The sequence below is a fragment of the Mixophyes fleayi genome, chromosome 5 (assembly GCF_038048845.1).
Source record: "Mixophyes fleayi isolate aMixFle1 chromosome 5, aMixFle1.hap1, whole genome shotgun sequence".
NCBI classification, from domain to species: Eukaryota; Metazoa; Chordata; class Amphibia; order Anura; family Limnodynastidae; genus Mixophyes; species Mixophyes fleayi.
Window position 1 is genome coordinate 22,363,933 of NC_134406.1, and position 20,473 is coordinate 22,384,405.

Consider the following 20,473-nt stretch of genomic DNA (forward strand, 5'->3'; position numbering starts at 1 on the left):
CTCGATGTGATTAACATGTTGGAGACATTAAATACCTTATTTGCTACTTTCTATTTTTATATAACTAGAAGAAGTCGATTAATCTTATTTTATGCTGTAGTTTGCTATGATAATTATTGTACAGAAATTACTAGCTTCATCCAATTATTAAACTTCAACATATGGGATACATAAACCCAGGCACCCTACAACTCACGGAGCCCCAATTATACCCACATACCTATGGCCTTTTCTCCCCTTGGGGTCCCAATATCACGGAGCGGGTCACATCTTTGATGTACATGAGACGCCCAGACTGGAAAGGAGGAAGTCGGGCATAGTCTCTTTGCTCCATAAGAATCATCTGCGTGTCCTCTTATGATCCCAGTAGCTAGCACCAACCTGGAGGATTGTGACGACTGGGGACACTTAGTTATTCCTGGCCCAGGCATCGCCCATCTTGGCTCTTATCTGAAAACTGCTGTTCTCCCATTTCCCGCCAAGATTGACCACCATTTTGAGGGTTCTCTGGTTCACGCAGCCTATCTTCAGAATATCAGCTATAACCAAGTGGCTCACTAGCTAAACGAAACTGTTGGGGCAAAGGAGAGTAGATCCTGAGTTACATTCAAATGGGGATCTTTTGTGCACCTGCAAAGTAAGTAAAGGTCCTGAACCTGACTATATAAGGCATTCTCAGCTGTAGACAACCCGGCTTATACTCTGCAGACTCTGTTATACAATCTTTTTGAACAGTGACCATTCTCATAATTGACTCACCATATGAGTCTTTCAAAGGATTAGAGACCTTTCTATAAGCACTACATAGTGCTGCCACCAAGTGGTCACCCAAGATACCAGATTTGTTTCTAATATATCTTTCAAATTACCTGGGCTGCCAATACAAGTTAGGAAAGCACCAAGTAGCTTCCTTATCCTAGATAATATTACTAACTTACGCTATTCTATTCTTCAAGGTATTAACAACCAGACTTTAATACTTCAAATGTATTACTGACATCCCTTGGAGCACACAAAGGCATTTACAAGCTCAAATTTGCACAGTTTTGTGCATGGCTGCCTAGCTACTGTGTGTGGAACCGTGGCTGTTGACGGCCTATGAAGCAAACAATACAAGGTACATAACTTACACACTAATTAATCATTCAACTGCCTGCTAACGACCTTGGCTTGAAAAGGAAATCATGGTGAAAGACAAGAAGTAAGCACAATAAAAGAAAGTCCATCAAAACAAGGGAATAGCGATACTATAGAAATCTTTCAGGACTTGTCCTGGCATACTTTACAGCAGAGCAGATGTCTAAAACGTCTCACAGATGAGCTCCGCCAGAACAACTTCAAATACTGTTTAACCTACAGGCGTCTCATAATGGCAAGATTATTACTCTCTGACTTCCCTCGGACCTGGAACTTTTCTTCTCCACACTGGGCGTACCAGGCTGGAATTACTCATTATGCCAATTGTAGACTCTACCTCATCAGACCGAAGATACATAATGGCATACAGTCAAATGTCTGAAAAGAAAACCAAGGAGGTGGAGTAGCTCCTGCCCTTTAGAAAATCCTTGAAAATTTCCATGTATTAAACAGTCTCATTTCACTAATCTTCATGAAGATTATTGTTCAGTTGTTCTTGACTCTCTGACTGCTGCTACTTCCACAGGGCGGTCCTAGAACTGACATTTTTTTAAAACAGGGTAAGACCATTCTGATACAATGGAAAATCACTGTATATAGAATTAGCTGGCAATTATTAAATAATAAATATATGGCTGTCCAAAAGGCAGCAATTTTGGATCATAAAAAGCAAATAATATGATAGCCAGTTATCTACAGTCCATTGACTTTCCTGGCCTTTCCGTGGAAGAAAGAGATTTCCTAGAACAGCCTTTCATGCTTCAGGAACTGGAGCAAGCAATATCATCATCTCCCTCTGAAAAAAGCCTGGAATCTTATGGCTTTACAATCTCCTATTATAAAATTTTTAAAGATAAACTTGTTCCACTACTTCCCCAGGCGTCTAATTCTGTTTCCGAAAAGACAAAATTATCTAGACAATCTCTAGAAGCCCACATTAAAATTATCCCTAAAGAGGGGAAGGACAACCAAAGTGATTAACCTGATTCATCTTATCTTACAGAGAGATATCCCATCTGTCCTGGTGTCAACTGATGCCGAGAAGGATTTCTAGAGGGTTGACTGAAATTTTATGACGGGCCTTCTGAGACCCATAGGTTTGAGTCCCACATGTCTCCTTGTCTGAACTGTTTGATATTCTGAATGGCACCTATTAAAGTAATTCTATCGTTTTCAAATAAGCATTGCCCAAACGATTGTGTTGTGTTTCCAAGGCACAAAGTAATTTATTTTAGCAGATGTAAAATTTAACAATTCAATACATAATTATAATACAGTACAGCCAATACCAAAAAGATAAATACATACCGCGCTCGCTGCTCTCCCACTGGCACCAGCGCACAGTATTTCACTCCAGAATACTGTGGTCAGAGTAGACTGAGGCCAGTGCCAGTGAGAGCTGTTATTATATACACTCAGTGTTACAGTAAAAACAATGCAGATGGTGTGGCTTGCTTCTATTGGTCCAGGTATCAGGAAGGTCCAGAGTGCTGCAGGTCATAGGCCAGTTCAAACAGAAATATCCAAAGGTGGGGGTCATCTCTCCAGGGGTTGTGCTCTGAATTTCCCGCCAAGAATCCAGTTACAACTAGCCTATTAGCATTTTATAGTCAGTATTTCTTTAAAGATTTATTCCCTAACATCACTAACTAGAGTATGCAATGGGCGATCTCTTCTTGTGAAAGAACCGGACAACTGCTGATGAATAGGGGATTAAAATGATACCAGACATGACACGTTTCATGTAACCTAGACCTTAAATAACACTAAAGTGTACATATAATAACAATATATAAACTAATAATAACTAAATACTATCTGCTCATAAATCACTGTGGAATGGAATCATTATAAATATGAAATATATAAATAACTAAATGTTGTAGTGTGTGTGTGCTTATTTTACCACGTGATCGCACCATGCCACGTGTAGCGTGGCATACTGAGTGCAATCGCACAATAAAACAATATTAACCAATATACTTTCGTTCATCCAATTATACAACTTCAACACACCAGAAAGAGCTGTCCACTACCACCTTTAATTTTTGTTTTATACATGGAAGTTTTTCCATGGTCCATTAGAGCTAACCCTAATATAGTCAGAATAAAAGTAGGAGATCAGGAATGCAAGTTGGCTCTGTTTGCTGATAATTTACTGGCTACAATCTCCCATCCTGTGACCTCGCTGAGTTCGTTGATGGTCTAAGGCAAGGATTTCCCTTTGAGTAGCATCCTTCTCAACTCAAATATTAGGGTTAGTTTAACTAGAGATCTCTCATAGCTCTTTTGATTTTTTTTTTAACCTATTCTGGTGAATTGCCAATCCAAATGTTTAGCAGGGATTGAGAGTGTCAATGTGGTTACAATGAACATGGTACCTAAAATTATTTGTATAATGCAGACATTACCAATACATATTCTTCATAGATGGGTCCAAGATATACAAGGAGTGATTAGACAATTAATTTGGGGTAAGAACCCCCCTTGCATAAAACAGGATATTCTATATCGGTGTAAATATTTAGGAGGTGTCCAGCTTCCTCACATATCTAGCTACTACCAAGCTATACTGCTACATAGATTTCTAGAATGGACAAGAGCTAAAGAGCAAACAATGGGTTTCTATTGAAGAACAATTTGTCCAATTCCCCTCAATGACCATGCATTGGTTGCCGAGCCAACCTCCAATCTTTCATCCAACCATAACACCTACCTTCGCTTGCTGGAAAAGGTCAAGAATATTATCATATACTTCATCTATGGTTTCTCCTCTGACCCCTTTCCTAGCTAACTCAGAATTTTCTCAGGGAACTTGTTTATCAGCAATCCATGTCTGGTCTCAGGATGGAGTATTCCGGGTAGGCCAACTGGTGAACTCATTAGGGGTCTGTCCATTTGCAGAAATTCAACCAAACAGAGCTTTGGAAATACCTGCAGATTTGACACTTTCTAAACTGAGTTCAGGCAGCTCAGAGAGCACCTATTATCTTTGAAGCCATCTGCATATCATCTCAAACAACTAACTACACAATATCTACTCTTTGTAAACTAATTCTAGAAAAGTTTTTGGGATTCCTTATGTAATTTGACAAGGACATGGGGAGAGCCTCAAATAGAGAAATTACTGATGCGGAAAGAAGGAAATTTTTCCAAACTACACACACTTGTTCAATCAGTACATCAGTTGTGGAGACCAAATACAATATTTTAGCCCTTTGGTATAGTCACTCAAGTCTACTTAAAAAGATGTATCCAGGGAACTTAGGCAAATGCTGGAGGTGCTCTGATGCAATAGGGAGTTACACACATATCTGGTGGGAATGTCCAAAAATAAAATTATTCTGGAATGGAATAGTCAGAATGACTAAAAATATCTTAAACTGTGAGGTTCCTATGGTCCCAGGTTGTTTAAATTTTGCATCAGCAACTACAAGAAACAATATTAAGCCACCGCATACAAAAAGAAGGTGAGGTATGTGGCTTACCGAGCATCATAGAAATCGCATTCGGCAAATGTTGGGACAAAAGCAGATGACAGACTAAGGGAGGAGCCAGGATTAGGTTTTGTGACAGAAGAAGTTCTGTCAAGTTTTCAGGTTTGGCCAATATTAAATTCACCCATGATAAATAGGGCGTCTGCTTTGATTCTTTGAATAGCTTGGCATGCTTTCTCGAAGAGACCAGTGTCATAAGTTGAGGGCCTAATCTTTGCACCAGGATCAAATGAGGAAGTCTTTATATAACATGTTTTTATCAAGTGGAAAAGGACATTTAGCACTTATTAGGACAGGTGGGGCACTTGTTGTTTGTGAACTGAGAGAGGGAGGGCACTGGAAAGCGAGTCTCTTGAATGGCTGCAATGCCCACTTTCTGACATCGAAAAGATTTAAGGGTCAATCAGCGTTTGGTGAATTAAGGCCTTTGGCATTTATAGATAGCAATTGTGTGGACCTGAGCCCTGCCTACAAGGACACCCTCAAAGTGTATGTTAAAGAAAAAAGAAATATATTCCCCATTCACAAATATCTTGTAGATTTCCCAGTTTACAATTCTTTAATTGGTATTTATGACATTAAGTAGAGGGGTGTCAGGTGGAGGCTCAGGTTTATATGTTAATGGTGCACTTCTGAGCGGTTTTCCCATAATTTGGAAAAAGTAATATTTTGTGCTGCTACATATTATCTGTGTTGTGTGAAGTAGTTATGTTGAACTACCACAAGGTGGCAACAGAGTTTTACAAGTGACAGACTATGCTTGCCAGAGCCGGATTTAGACCTCATGGGGCCCTAGGCAAGATATTGGTTTGGCCTCCCCCCTCCTCCCTGAAACAATCCATGGCACTATATTTTTTTTAGCATAGCATATACCCCTATAGTTAAGTAGGGGTATATGCAACACACTGTGGCCCCTCATTACTGTCCCTTACATCACACTGTGCCCTCCTTTATCATTACACTACATCACACTGCAGCCCCTCATTACTGTCCCTCTCATAACACTGTGCCCTCCTTTATCATTACACTGCATCACCATGCGGCCCCTCATTACTGTCCCTCTCATCACACTGTGCCCTCCTTTATCATTACACTGCATCACACTGTGGTCCCAGCAGTTAAAGAATAATGACCATGGACCCCATATTTTGTCAAAGGATCTAGCAGAATTTTGAATTATACTAATCATATACTCCATACGATGAATATTAAGCTCAGTGGTCGAAGTGGAAATTTAGAAGTGGCGGTATGAAAAATGTAAGGGGAATGTAAACAAGTGAATGGAATTTTATTATTTTACAATGAAGGCAGCATGAGAAGTAGCGGTATGGCATACTACCATATACACCCCACTTCCACCACAGCTTACCTTTCAATTCACACAAATTGTACCTTATTTTTAACTAAACTTAGGTATTAATCATAATTAACATGTCAAGAAACTGCAGTTCAGGGTTAGCAAGCCCAGTAATGAAAAAACAGCTATCTCCTATCACTACCACGTCACAGACCGTCCGCCACTACAGTTACTGACTGCAGCCTTCTACCTACAGAAACATGAAAAAGTGCTGGAATGTAATAATCATGTTAATATGTCAGTCTTCTGCATGAATCCCATAGTGCAACAATTAAACAAGTCAGACCACCTCACAATATAAATCCAACCAGATTCAGGATAGTTTACAGACTGTGCTGCTCTCTCCTACCTGTTCTCGTCACTTTCATAACTTGTGGCTGCTGTGTCTTTAGATCAGTTGCTGCTTGTCTGGATCCTAGAATGTTGGAGGCCCTATTTGGAAAAAAAAATGGGTACATGAACTTTAGTGAACTCCAACCAGCCCAAGTGTTAAATCATTATAGCACCCACATTTTATAAGTAGGCCTCCCTCCAACCAAAACATTAAATTAATAGTGTTACCATTTAAAGAATAAACCTATTTTCCTCCCACAAACAGCCCCTCACACACACGTAATATAAATACACTGGCCCCTCACACACACACACACACACACACAGTGGCCCCTTACATACACATAATACACACAGACAGTGGCCCCTCACACACAAATAATACACACGCACACAGTGGCCCCTCACACGCACACAGTGGCCCCTCACACACACATAATACACACACACAGTGGCCCTTCACACACACACACAAACACACACACACACAGTGGCCCCTCACATACACATAATACACACACACACACACACAATTAATATATTACCCTACCCCTCCCCCAACTTACCTTTTTCCATCTAGGAGCTGTGTAGTCTTCATCCCCTTCACACATGGGATGGCACCTGTTATGTGGTGCACGCCCCATGTGACACACAGCAGGCCACACACAGGAAGAAGGGAGGAGACCAGCCACCACATTAGCCCCTCCCCCGTCTCTCTTAGCCCCCCCCAGCTGGGCCCCCCGAGAGCCATTCTGAGGTAAACTCTAGCTGAATTTTCCCGCCTTTGGAGTGTACCAATCAGCAGGGGGGAGGTCTCCTTTACACTTCCAGCACTGGTGGTTTTTTTTTTTTTTAATACCCTATGGGGTACTTAGCTGACACAAGGAGGAACTGTGAGGAGAAGCCAGCAGCAGTAAAGCTCCCTGAGGTGCCTCTGAGGTCCGACTATGATGACAGTAAAAGGTGCGAATATCCCCCGCTCCGGAGCGTACCACTGACAGCCAGGGAGTCTCTGACTCACTCCCCGCTGTCTGATGGTTCAAATGCCCAAAGGAAGCCTCTATCAGCCCAGACTGCCACACTGCGTTGTGCTCCTGTATCAATGCCCATTCAGAATCCTTCCTAGGGCTCTATGAGATCCAAGTCCCCCCTCTGCCTCAGCGGGGGGACTTGGTATCTCCCAGTATGTCCGGTCCTCGGATGGAGTGCGGCGCTCTGTGCCTGTGGCAGCGCCGGACCCGTCGGTACAATGCAGTGACGGTCGCTTAGCGCTGTCACTGCTCTTGATCAATAAACACCACACTGAGCTGTGCGGTCTGTCTTTTATAAATATTCCTCTTCTTCTATTTTTTTAAAGGAAAACGGAGCATTGCTCCATTTTGAAACCTGTCAGGAAAAAGATGTTAAATACATCCATCCTCACCTACACTCATACCAATAATCTAATAAAAATAATAAAATCTAAACCTAAGCAGCAAGTACTGCTAAGCAGTACTAGACGCAGCCCAACTCCTTGGGCACGGTTGCCAACTCTGAAATGAAAAACAAGCAACCGGTTAGTGAAAAACAAGCCCAAACCAATCCTAAAAAGTCCCAAAAAAGCCCAACTTACAGGGGACCGTCCTTTTCTAGAACACTAATTTCTACACTAAATCTCCATTTAGAAAACCTTTATAAACACAAGAGGACACATTTATACACTGATCGGGCAAGTGAAAAAGCAAATGCTGTAATGTAGGACACTGGTATGTCTGTACCACACAGCCCCATGATATAACAGTATAAGCAGTCATCTGACATGAGCAGCTTACTGAATGGGAGGGGAGGGTGTTATACAGCAGTGTTACCTGCTATAAGTGCAGATCGTGTGTCTGTCACAGCACTTATATCAGTAGGTTCCTGTAGATCCGTCTTCCTGTGATTTATTCCATGTCCTCCTCTGACGCCCACCCACAAAGCGCCACTACATTGGAGGAATTCGCTGCACAACCCGCCCACAAAAAAAAACCTGAATGCACCAATCACAAGATGGTAACAGGGAAAAAAAAACGATTATGCAGCCTGAGGGCTTGGAGAACGTGTCCAAGCCCAAAAACAAACTACCCGCGGCAGTGAAACAAAACGCAACTTCACGAAAAAAATAAGCCCAATTTCGCTTGTTATAAGCGGAATTGGCAACTATGTCCTTGGGCACTTAAACAAAATTGAGGTCTGTGGGGTTGCAGAGGGGAGGAGTCAGCAGCAAACTTAGTTGTTAACTATTTAAGTGCCAACTCCATGCGCCCTCATACAACCCCATGGTAGCAGTGTCCCCCAGAGTGGATGAAGGAGAAAATAAATATAACATTGTTCTCTGCTGTTTGTGACATTGTGGAATGTAACAATAATTAATAGAGTAAAATATAAGTAGTCATTATGCTGTATGAATAATTAATATCAAGCACTCCCTCATCTTATTTCATTGTAACACCAAACATCCATTAATTTAAACATAATATGTCTGCTGCCATAAGCCTTTCATATACACAAACACACACACACACTTACTTCCACACACAGACATACACACACTTCCACACACAGACACACACAATTACTCCCACACACACACACTTAATTCCATACATACACACACACACACTTACTTCCACACATACACACTCTTACTTCCACACATACACACACTAACTTCCACATACACACTTACTTACACACATACACACACACACTTACACACACACACACACACTTACTTCCACACATACACACTCTTACTTCCACACACACACTTACTTCCACACATACACACTCTTACTTCCACACACACACTTACTTCCACACATACACACTCTTACTTCTACACATACACACACTAACTTCCACATACACACTTACTTCCACACATACACACACATATACACACTTACTTACACACACACTAACCCCATCCTGTCTCCAGCTTCTTTCTTCTGTAACTTGGAGTAGTGTGGGGAGGGGGCGGTCTATGCTCCATAGGCTGAGTAACTGTTTGATGTCACTCAGCCAATTGGAGCAGGTCAGAGGGTACTGAGGAGTTCCTGCTTGAGCAGGAATCTCCTCAGTACTAAAGAGATGCAGTCTGCTCCTCTACTTGCACAGGTCCACGGTTTTAGTTTTATCCAAAATGCTTGCAAGTTTTGCATCAATGTTTTTCAGGAAATTACGTTTTGCCTCGCTTTGAGATCCGAATTTGGCATGTGAAGCAGAGTCAGAGTCATGACTCGGTTTCACTTGTAACCTCAAATCTCGGATTTGTCAGATTTCTCCGAATCCGAACTGCTGATATCTAATTTTTATGTTTATCAATGGGGTACCAGTTATCTAGAAATTAGAGCAAATCTAGCAAAACCGATATCATATTCGGAATCAGTGCCACAAAATTACCCCCAAATCACTCTATTAGGATTGGCAATAAATGAGTGTTGACCAGTGTAATGAATATTAATGTTATCCACTAGGTGGCAGTCTGATCTAATCCAATCTTTATGTTCCAGTAATACAGAATGCCTATGTTACTATTTTAACGCACACTATTACTTTATGTCACTAGGTGGCACCCTGACCTCATTTTTATTACCATCATAATCATATGGTCTATAACTAGCAATACATTTATTAAATATATTAAATTATATAAATTGCATAATTTATTTTAAACCTACTGAGAGATGTACTCTATGTCCTTTTTTGAGGTTACTTGCGTATTGTATGTTTTTCATTTATTATATACTGTATAATGTATTATATGCATATTAAGCATTTAGGCTAAATATGATTCTCTATGGAGCATTGTAATCTAATATGTCAAACACATTATAGTTTACTATTTACATATTACATTTTTTTATGGGGCAAAATAAGAAAGAGAAATATAAAGTAGAAAGAAAATGGGCTCCAGATTTAATTTTTGTGTCTATTCAACAGAAAATTAGCAAAGTTTACCTAACTGTTTCCTTGTATGAGAACAATGTTTACTGTTGGTAAAGATAAATGGCTATAAACCATGATTGTGAACTGTGGAGACTGTTCAATAACAACACAATAAATATGTGGAAAGATTGGCTTTAGAGTTGCAGAATAAAACACAGAAGATAAGAATGGCCAGTCCAGTAATGGGGGGAAGGGGCAGACATGATCCATCCCTTTTAATATATATATATTATATATATATATATATATATATATATATATATATATATATATTTATCTGCTTGTTTTGGCTGTTTTTTTTTGTCCTGAGAGATACGGACTTCCAATCAGGGAGCCTGGACCTGATGCACTGGCCTGAAGGCTGAGAACTGAGGAATGGGCAGCTTGGGCTGGGGGGCAGGGGGGCAGGGGGGCATCTGCACCCTGGCCGGTCCCATAATAGGCTACCTTGGGCTGGGTCACTGGGCCACCTGCATATTTTTCCATTAAAATCATACTTGCATACTTTCGGAAACTTGATTCCGGGAGATGGGCGTGACTGGAGGGCGGGAGGAGGCGGGGCGCAGCTAAACGTGTAATTTTGGCCCCGCAACGGAAATTCAGTTTTTTTGGGGGGGGGGGGCGGGGACAAAATTATGCGATTCACCGCGAATTGCGTCAGTTTGGTACGCAATAGCGGGATGCGGGAGATTTGTCAGCTCTCCCAGGAGTCCGTGAGAGCGACCTGAATTTCGGGAGTCTCCCGGACATTCCGGGAGAGTTGGCAAGTATGATTAAAATAGGCTGCTGAGTCGAGTCTTGCCCCCCGGGCTGAAATTTGCCAGCCTTCCCCTGACCACATAAGAACTGCTGCAGGAAACAGAAGGAGGGAGATGGGGAATGTGAAGCTTTGATATCAGGACTGGCATGGAGTTGTGGCTCCGGCTGGACTGGCTGAAGAATCAGAGGCTACAGCGAAGGTTTGAGAAGAGGAGCAATCTGCTTTATTTTTCCTGAATCCCTGCAGCTCTTGTGTATCTGTGTGCCCACCATAAGTGGGGTGACAGAGAAGCGGGACCAATGCCTGGCTGGTACGTCTGTGAAATTGTGGTCTGTTTTTGATCAGGCAATGGAGGATAAAGCAAGATATCTGATGGAAAACAGTCCAAAGTGGCACATGCCAGCCTCTGCAGTACTGCAGAGCTTAACGTACTGGATCATTAAAGGGTTAGGAAACCACTCACCATATTACAATATTTAGCATAATTGTGGATTCGCTACTTCTGCATAGTCTCAAAGTTAATTTCTCTAAATATTGCAACATAGCTGTGGTTTCCTACCCATTTAATGAAGCACAATGGCACTCAAGTGCGTGGGCTCTAAAGTATTGTCTCCTACATACAGTGGATACAATTGCAGTCTGTCATTTTGCTAGGAAATAGTGAAATCATTGAGCACCAAGCACAAAGTGCTTGTTGAATTGATAGATTACATCCTCATGCTTTAGTGATGTCACTGGTTCTTACTGAATTAATAGATTCCGTCCTTATGCTTCAGTGATGTCACTGTTTCTCATTCAATTGATAAGTTGTATCCTCGTGCTTCTGATCCTAGGGTTGGGATAGATGGCTGGTAGAGAAGGAAGTACAGATCAGCACAGCAGTTTTGTCCATCCCCTCTGTCACAACAATATGAGTAGTGGGAATGACTGGCACTCTTGATTGGTGGATGGCTTTGATACAATACTTTATTATTTTTGGGTAATGACCTTCAACTTTTATGGGAATTTGTTGATGTATAGGAAAATTATTTACTTAACTTTAAATAATAAGATTGACACACAAACAATGATTTCCTGAATCAGCATAGGAAACCCAAAACCAAATTTAGCCTTTAGAATATGTGTTATCAAGGAGACTGGCATGATGTTTTTTATCCATCAAAAAGATTCCAGTGAACTCCAAGGGGTAAATGCATACTTACCAACTTTGAATAGTTGATTTCCGGGAGCCTGTCATGGGAGGTGGGCGTGACGGGGGCGGAGCTACAAAATTCACGTAATTTTGGACACGCCCCGTGACGTCATGACGTAAACCGCGTCATTTGGCAGCGGGGGCGTGGCCAAACGCAGCGATTCCCCGGGAATCGCAGCGTTTGGGAGCTAATTTCGAGAGATTGCCACACTCACCTGGGAGTCCGGGAGACTCTCGCAAAATGCGGGAGTCTCCCGGACATTCCAGGAGAGTTGGAAAGTATGGGTAAATGTATCAAGCTGCAAATTTCAGTCGGGTTTGAAAAGCGGAGATGTTGCCTAAAGCAACCAGTTAGATTTTAACTGTCATTTATTTAGTACATTCTACAAAATAATAACTAGAATCTGATTGGTTGCTGATTGGCTGCAATAGGCAACATCTCCACTTTTCAAACCCCCAGGAAAATTGCAGCTTGATACATTTACCCCCAAGTCTGCATTCTTTAAATAATTTCTCTAGTCTAATGGAATATAATATTATGCAGTAGCACTCTATCCAAGTACACTACATTTAATGTTCGCATTATAAAATTATACATTTATTATACAGACAAAGAACAATTGTCTATTTCTAAATGGTTGTAGATATCATTCTAATCTAATCTATATCAGAACAAGATAGAACATACTTAGGACTCACTTATCTTTTCCATTTTTCTGGGTTGCAGATTCTTCATGAGTTCATACATAATACATACAGGGATTCATTCAGAGTTGGAAGTACCTCAAATTTTTTTACATAAGGTATGCATTTTCGTATCGAATATTCAACCGTATATACATTTTGTTGCGTATAATTAACTTGCATTCCCTTATGCCTGAATAGAGACAGGTAGGAGTGGGAAAGCGTAGGCTGAGGTTAGTATGGGCGTAGTAACATAACTGCAACATAATCAGATCTGTGATAGGATATACATAAGATTTACATATGATTCTTTCTTCCTTTTCCCAGCTTGGTACGTTCATGTGCATGTTGCCACAGTGTTCTAGTCCATCTTGGTTGTTGACTTCTGGCTCCTGATCCCTGGCTCTGCTTCACTGTTGGCACTGGTTCCTCGTTCTGGCTTCTGATTACAGACATTTCTGACACAGACTACTCGGCGTGAATTACAAACACCTCCTCCATATCCAGCACGTTACCCACATGTAGCTCCACTACAGTTACATACAAGAGTACTTATTCTCAGTTCAGCATTGCTTACATCCACACTGAGGGGCTCTGGGCCTGTCTCAGTAGTGATGCTGTTTATTCAACTGTTTGTGCTCAACTGTTTGTGCTCTTTGGACTGTAATACCATCAGCTTGTCTTCATGCCTGCCTCAAATGAACTCCATATATAGCAGAGACTATTTGTTATTGTGAATTAGTGTCAGAGATACTTCTCCATTACCAGTGTGCCAGAAAGACTTCTGCAGCACCGTGAATCTCCATCTTTGTCTGCATATTCCTGTTGCCCTTTCAGCACTGTATTACTGTTCTGCTTCAGCTATTGTCCTGCACATCATTATTGCCAGTTTAGTACTGTGACTCTGGTGTTAGACCCTGTCTGCTGCTGAGCCTTAATAAAATCTTTTACAGCAACACAACCTCGTTCTTCCTGCCAGTTTATTTATAAAAATATGCTTTTGGCAAGACACACAGCTCTCCAAGATCTGCAGATAGAGCAGGACAAAGACATTACTCCAAGTACCGACTGTCCCTCACTGTCAGCTGGCAAAGACCGTTATCTCAATGCCAGTCTGACTTCAGCTATCACTTGTTGTTTTGGGAGCTGTGCAATTGTAGGACCTGTCCTGCTGTGTTTTTACTTGTCACGGGTAAACATGCAGACAAAGGGATAGTAGATGATACAATTAGGTTATTGTTCTGTGGCTGTACAGCAGAGTGGCTCAGAGCTTGTTTAAACAGGAGAGGTCACAACCCAGAGACAATACATTTACATACATGATGCGATCACCTGTAATTAAAAAAAGGTTGTATCTGTGGGACCTTTCCACTAGCTTGATTTATAAGATCCAACTTGAAATGGTATGAACTTACTAGACAATCAATCAGCTCAATTCCATCCCAGCACCCTCTGACACCCTCAAATTCATTTGATCCTACAAATGAAGATGCAGTATCTACTCTATTCTTATCTTTCGACTCTACCGCCTGTCCTCTTGATACTACACCTTCACAAATTTTTCCTGTGCTCATCCCACCCCTAACTAAAATCTGTAATCTCTCTCTCTACTGGTATATTTCTGTCATTATTCGAGCACTTAGTGATTACTCCTATTCTTACAAATTCTAATGCAAACTATCTCTCTAATTACTATCCCATCTCTCAGCTCACATGCCCCTTCAAGCTTCTCAAGAGAATTGCTTACACTCGCCTCTGACGCACTTCTGCAAACAAACTATTGAATCCTCTTCAGTCAGGCTTTCATCTTCAACACTCCACAGAGATTGCATTGAGTAAGTTTGTCAATGATTTGATCTCTTCTAAATCTAAAGGCCATTACTCTCTTCTAATTCTTCTGGATCTCTCATTTGACACTGTTGACCACTTTCTTCTCATACAAACACTACAATCCCTAGGTCTTCAAGACACTGTCCTATCCTATCCTCATACTACCTATCTAATCTCTCTTTCAGTGTTAATTTCTCTGGAACCACCTCTGCTCTGCTTCCTTTATTAGTTGGAGTACCACAAGGCTCAGCATTGGGTCTTCTACTCTTCTCTATCTACACCACTTCTCTTGGAAAACTAATAAAGTCCTTTGCATTTCAGTATCATCTCTATGTGGATGATAGACAAACGTATCTATCCTCTCCCGATCTCTCACCATCTGTGTTGTCTCGTGTTACTGACTGTCTTCCGGCCACTTCATCTTGGATGTCCTCTCGCCAACTGAAACTCAATCTTTAAAAAACTGAGTTATTAATATTCCCACCCGCCAACACAAGGTACCTACCTGACATTTCTATTTATGTTGACAACCTGTAAGCTAAGACTATAATACAGAAACCGCTGGCTATTACCTCATTATATCACAGCATCCAAGTTCCGGCCACAAACTATACACCACGCATTCCATACTACGTTTTGCAAGATACCAGACAAAGACAACTGAAACGAGATATATATTCCAACAACGGGCTACTATTCTCTCAACAAATACTCAGTTGTCAACCATACCCTGGAAACAGGCCAAAAAAGTGTGTAGTTCAGCACTCAGCACATAACAACAATTGTTAAGCCTTCAGAAGTTCTGTCAATGCTATATAAATACCTCCTCCAATAAATTATGTTTAATCATCTTCAATTGTGAGTGGTTCGGCTGTAGTGGTCTTGGAAAACAAATACTTGATTAATACATTTCACCATAAAATATGAGTTATCTGTAGGCTATTTAAGGCATATGGAAAATAGGATTTGCTAAATAATCTGTTACCCTACTTGGGCACCAGTGTAACAAAGAAAGAAAGAAAGCTACCGGACTATACAAATGGCTGCTTAGACCCCTCTATGGATGAAAGCGGCCAGCAATTACATTATCTGCTAACGACTAAAGCAAGTCTTTTCTAATGTTCTCAATTGCCAATTAGTCTTTTATTCAGATGGGGAAAAACAGGAAGTGTCCTTCCAGAAAGGACTCGGGGAAGATTACAGACATCCCTCAGTGCAATTCTTAAAGATATCAAATACTTCAAATGTGAATGACAATCTCTCACTATCTGCCCCAACCCTCTCAATTACCTCTGAAACAGCCTCTCTCGTGCTCTCAGTCCCACTGGACAACCACAACATTAATGAGGTCCTGCAACTTCTCACCAGCCAAACAAGACTTGCCAACCAAGCAAGACTTTGAAATGCTAGAAGTCACACTGCAGGTGAGTAAAAGGATGGCTAACCTCCAAGCAGACCTCGCACACCTTGTTACTAGATTGTCAGCCGTAGATGAAAGCAAGGAAATCTAAGATGACCACAGGGCTTCATCAGACCACTCCTCAGAAAGCGAAAGAGCTGAGACTCCTACAAAGCAGAATTGACAATCTGGATAATAGGGGCCTGCTAAAATAACTTGTGTATAAGAGGAACATTGGAGGGATATTCCCTTACAGGGGCTAATAGATATATTGACTAAAATCTTTAACAAAATCTTGGAGCAAGAGCCCAGTGAGTTCAATACTTTTTGAGCTCATAGCGCATCCAAGAGACGTGCCTACAGATCGATAGATGTAATTTGCATACTTCATTACTTTGCCCTTAAAGAAAAGATCCTCAAAGGAATGCGATGCTTAGATGGAATCAATTTTGATGAATATAGGATCCAAATCTTACAAGATATTTCAAGGCATACGCTACAGCTGCTTACAATGCTGAAACACATCACAGATAACTTACAACAATGCAGATGGGGCTTCCCATTTAGCCTGCAAGTTAAACATAATGGGATATTAACCTTCCTTTATGATCCTTCACATATGGACTCTTTCTGCTCAATCCTTGGTCTTCAGAAAACACATATCCCTGAATGGCAAGATCACTACCTACATCGTGTCACACATCGGGAGCTTAGTCTCATTTACCATGTCTGTCTGTGTCACCTCATGGCCATCCAGGCTTATCTGAGTCTCCTGTGGCATTTCTATCCTCATTTGTAAACAAACACTTCTGTCTGTTCTGCTGTATGGGCGTAGCCATATTGGATTCTGTCAGGTGATGTTCTCATTCCTTCCAGACTCCAGCAGCTGTGATCACATGACCTGTGCAGCCAATAGGCATTGGGAGCACCCTATTTAAACCAGCTCCAGTGATCACCTCATTGCCAGAACAACTCACTTTCTTCTCCTGAGGATAGTTCTCTGGCTCCAGGCATCAGTTGTTTCCAGCACTGTTCCTGACTCACTCTGCATTTCCCAAAGTGCTCATGTTTCTTCAAATACTCATCATTCATTAAACTTTGCAGCTATCTAAGTGCTTATTTCGTAGCTTGGTGTTCTACCGGTACCAGCAGTTCTGTAGCTGGAGCAAGCTCTGAGTCTGAGAGTTTTCCAGCGGGTTTGAAAAACCAATCAGATCCTAGCTATCATTTATTTAGTACATTCTACAAAATGATAGTTAGAATCTGATTGGCTGATATAGGCAATATCTCCACTTTTCAAACCTGCTGGAAACTCTCCGCTTGACACATTTACCCCCTGGTCTCAGTTCTGAGTTCCTGTTACCAGTTGTAACTTATGTTCCGTTTCCGTGTGTTACATCTTCTGAGTTCCGTATTCCAGTGCAGACTCTGGTCCTAGACTCCTTCCTATCTGCTAGAGCATACCACAGCATTTCCCAGATGAGCAGAGGTTTTATCAAGGCCTCCAGTTTCAGCTACACTCCCACTTCACCAAGACCCAAGGGTCCGACTCAGATCAATAAAAACAGAGGACCGTGACACATCTGCTTCCAACTAAAAGAGAAGACAAATAGCAGACAGGGAGGCTATAAAAGAGCATGAAAAGAAGACCTTGGGGATACCTTGTGACTGATCTGTAAGGTTGCACAAGGTTCATGAACCTGACTTCGTGCTCTACTGCTTAGGATCAAATGTTGAGTTGCGTTATTATAATTTGAAAGGCAACTAGCGTGATCAATTTGCAAATTTCTATAAACATATAGGTATGGTTTTCTGTTTCAACTTTTCAGCTTCTCCATCCGTTCAGTTTCATGTTAGTCAAAGATGCACTTTTTCTTTCCTTATTCAATATATTTTGTAATGGTTATCATTGTCTCTGAGTCCCAGTGACCCCACTACCGCAAAACAATTAATCATGGGAGGGATTTTAGCCTCCATTAACACCAGGAGCGCTTCAAAAGTTTTTAGCTCTTAATATTTATATTATTAATATTAATGACTTGTTTGTTCTCTCATATATTTTCTCCCCTCTACCTTCCCTAACGCACTCCTCTAACCCTATACGTTCTCATTACTAAAGATTTACATTCATATTTGGTTGTTAAGTCATAAATAAGCCCTCAGATAGGTGGCAGTTAAACGACTAATGTCTACCGAGATAAAACAGTTTCTAGAGGGCGAATATTCCAGATACGAGAGAGTTTTACGGGAGTCAAAGGTAGACAGAATTGCTGCTGTCCTTCTTTGCACAAATTTGCCCTCCTAAGCTCTTTGTAATATGATATACTTCTTGATAAACACCATTCTAGACTGGGCCACTTGATTCTGTTGACTAGAGATGTTCACTGACCCCCGTGTTTTGGTTTTGGTTTTGGTTTTGGTTCCTTATTAACTTCGTGTTTTGGTTATGGTTTTGGCAAAATCTCCCTTGCATGTTTTGGTTTGGTTTTGGATCTGTATTTTTTAGAAAAATTGCTAAAATCACATAATTTTGCACTTCTTTTGTTCTTACATTATTATTAACTTCAATAACACTAATTTCCAGTCATTTCCAGTCAATTTTGACCACCTCACAGGTCACAATATTATTTTCATGCACTTTCGGCCAAAGACTGCAGCGAGCTGGCTGGATGCCAAGCAACAGAGCAACGACACAAAGACACGGCAGTTCATAGCACATCTAGGAAATATTGCCACACAGCAGTGGCAGAAAAGAAGAATGGTGCAAGAAGGAATTGTCCTTGGGACCTCCCACCCACCTATATGTTAAAAAGCTTTAACAAACTCACACAGAAACAGGAGGGGAAGCAGGTACAGTTTAACAAACACTTCAGTGACAAGGAGTGCGACTTTTGTGGCTGAAGTGCTTGGTTTGTTTGGGCCCCACACAAAACAAGCTAACAATGGGCTTAAGGCAGCTAAGCTAACAGTGCTGTCAATGAACTCTACAGTGGCAAGATGTTGTTGTCATCATCTTCTGCCTCATCCTCACCCTCATCAGCGTGTACATCATCCTCACACAATATTAATTAATCCCAGCTGAAATCCACCAATACAGAAGCCTATCTAACATAAATGTAAAAAACAAAAAAGTAAAAAAAAAACCTTTTACCTTTTTTAAAGAAAAAAACACATCTTTACTAAGGGTGAAAGATTACAGTAGAAAAACATAAAATTGCCAAGATGCCATTATACCCAAAATATTAATAAGCATTTCAGCATCAGCTAGCTTCCTTCTCTCAGCTAGATCCCACCACCTGCAATTTACACTGTCATCATCCTTACCCTTATCCTTACCCTCATCAGTGTGTACATCATCCTCACACAATACTAATTCATCCCGCTGGAATCCACCATCACAGAAGTCTCTGTACTTTGATGTAATTGGTGGTAAAGGCCTGCCTCGTGGAATTTGTAGTTCATTTTGATGAACATCATTTTTTCCTCATTTTTAGGAAGTAGCCTCCTACGCCGATCACTGACAAGGTTCCCGGCTATACTGAAAAGCCTTTCTGAGTACACACTGGAGGATGGGCAGCTTAGGTATTGCAAAGCGAGTTTGTACATGGATCTCCAAATTGCCTTTTTTTGCTCCCAGTATGTAAAGGGACTGTCTGACATGTCTATTTCTACACTATCATTAAAATAATCCTTCACCATTCTTTGGATGTTGATAGTAGGCTCAGGTGGGCAATTCTTTTAGACCAGACCAAATGTCAAAATGTTGTGCTGACTCATCTGCATCACCGCTGGGTGTCTTGGGAAAGCTAAGCTTTTTCCTAGCAGCAGTTGCCAAAGAAACTGAGGAAGGAGATGTTGTTGTGTCATGTACCACTTGAGCTGTCAGTTAGCTGACCAGAAGCTCATTGAATCTCTTGAGATCTGGGTCAGTTGGAAATAAAGAGAAGACATAGCTCTTAAACCTAGGATCATGCACAGTTGACAAAATGTAGTGATCCGATTTCAAGATGTTGATAACGCTCGGATCCTGGTGAGGCGAATAAAGTACTTGATCTACAACTTCTACATAGTTAGCAGAATTGCTTTGTTTCATCTCTCCGTCCATTTCTCTAGCTGCATTGCAAAAGTCTAATTAGGGGAATCACTTTACTGAGGCTAACAATGTCTGAACTCACTTCACAGGTGACTACTTAGAGTGGTTTCAGCACCTTGTGATGTGGAGTGGCTAGAGAGGAAGATTTCTAACTGCAGCATTAAGTATAGAGTGAAGAGGAGCGAGATGGAAGCAGAGGAGAGCAGTAAGGAGAAGGTTGCT